This window comes from Sphaeramia orbicularis, chromosome 24 (assembly GCF_902148855.1).
Source record: "Sphaeramia orbicularis chromosome 24, fSphaOr1.1, whole genome shotgun sequence".
NCBI lineage: Eukaryota > Metazoa > Chordata > Actinopteri > Kurtiformes > Apogonidae > Sphaeramia > Sphaeramia orbicularis.
Genome location: NC_043979.1, coordinates 4,702,511 through 4,704,345, shown reverse-complemented (window position 1 = coordinate 4,704,345; position 1,835 = coordinate 4,702,511). Strand labels below are relative to the sequence as shown.

The following is a 1,835-nucleotide window of genomic DNA, read 5'->3' as shown; positions in this document are numbered from 1 at the left end:
ACAGGCTGATGGTTACAGACAATGCCAATAATGAGTAGAATTCCACAGTAGCAAACCAAACATGAGGCTGCAGCCACTCAGTAAGCTTTATGAAAGGATCATGGTCTTAAATTATTATTAACAGCCTTAACTTAAAGGAGAGAGGTTCAAAGAACACTAATCTAATTGTATCTTTCTATCTACAGTGCTTGTGATTCTCGATCAGAACTAGTTGTGTTCAGGATCTCTCTCTTTCCTCTGCACTTGCCACTGGGTGTGGCTACAACAGGTCAGACAACAGAGAAGATGCCTTTTGAACATAAAACAAACACACACACTTCATAACTTACCTAAATATTGCTGATCAGTCTCCACATGAACATTGGTGGCCACAGGGAGGGATGACTGCAGGGAGGAAAATAACGTATTAAATATCATATGCTGTAAGTCTGCTGCAACACGGCTATGCCAGGCTACTCACCAATTGTGTAGTCCTTCTTGGTCGTTTATTTGGGTCTTCTTCATTACCAGTCCTTCTCCATCGTTTTCCAGGTTTTCGTCTGGTCATTTTGACACTCCAATACTATATAAATACAGACACAAGCTGCTGGAATATATAGTGGAACTTTCTGTAATTTAAAACTCTACATTATGATGAAGCATCAAGTGTTTGTTGAGTAATAGGGGTTTTCATCTTATCAGTTCTTAAGCAAACAGAAAAAAAAAAATTCTAGAAAGTGTCGATTTTATTCCACTTCCAATTTTCTCTGTTCATTTCTTTGAACCATTTTGATCTTTTATCTTATCACTTCCAGTCTCGCATGTGTATTCATTATTCTGTGTGAATTCTCTCCTAATTGGATAAAATTGATAACCTTACCTAAAAATGCATTTTCTGTTTAATAAAGAGCAGGGGGAAAGGGGAGACCATGGCCATTTAACAATTAATCAATGACTGGTATCAGAAATAGTATAGAGCTGTTTTATTAATATTAGGTCACTGTTAATTTCAAAATCTTAAGTCAAACTACAAAATTATCACAAAGATCATATTCTTAAAGTAGCAAAAGTATTGATGATCAATTTGGTATAATTTACATAAATGGTCTAATATTAACTATGTAGCAACATGATTTTAAATGTGGTAACAAATACATGTTTTGTGCCAAACAATTTCACAATTATTCTATGAGACACACGTGTTGTAAACAATGCTTCGACCTTTCTGAGGAGTCTGAACGCTATGAGATTCGTAACCATAGACATAGCAAGTTGTAATTATTTTAATAAAAAACAGTTCTGTCTCAGTAGTCATACATGTATTAGCTAGGTGTAAGTATAGCTAAGTATAGCTAGCTGGTTGCGCGTATGCGGCATTTAGGCTATATCATACACAGTGATTTATATACGGTCTATTTTCGTAAGGTGACATTAGGCCTACTGAAGCGCATGTGCGTTAAGAGAGTCTGTTAATTTGCAAAACAAAAGAAACTTACAATATTACTTACTTTTAGTCGTTATTCTTTACAAAGAAGTTGTGCTGTTTCAGTCAGTTCTGCCCATCCAGCCAGCATTCTTCTTCTGTGGTGTTAAATGGCAGTTTGCTACCCGGCTACTGGTTTCAGAGCGCAAAGAGTGGATAACTCATGATTTCCAAGAAGACAGAATATCCTCCAGAGCAGAAGAGGAATATGAAACATTGCACTCGCGGGAAGAACACAAGTGACGTTCACGACCGAGGTGAAGTTAGCAGCGGGTTGGATATTTGACGGACATTCAGAAGCCAACGCCTTAGGGACTATCAATAAATTGCTGCTCTTAATGCTGGAGAAAACTTTACTCAAACTGCACTCATT

The 1,835-nt window shown here is 37.1% G+C and overlaps 1 long non-coding RNA gene across 1 annotated transcript; it reads right to left on the bottom strand.

Annotated features, from left to right (window-relative positions):
* Nucleotides 1–328: 328 nt before the first annotated feature.
* On the bottom strand, nucleotides 329–1,526 carry LOC115414706 (uncharacterized). Its single transcript, XR_003934703.1, has 3 exons — nucleotides 1,488–1,526; nucleotides 461–562; nucleotides 329–384 (listed from the first exon to the last, which is right to left on the bottom strand). It is a non-coding gene; the product is annotated as an uncharacterized LOC115414706 (long non-coding RNA).
* Between the last annotated feature and the right edge of the window lie 309 nt (nucleotides 1,527–1,835).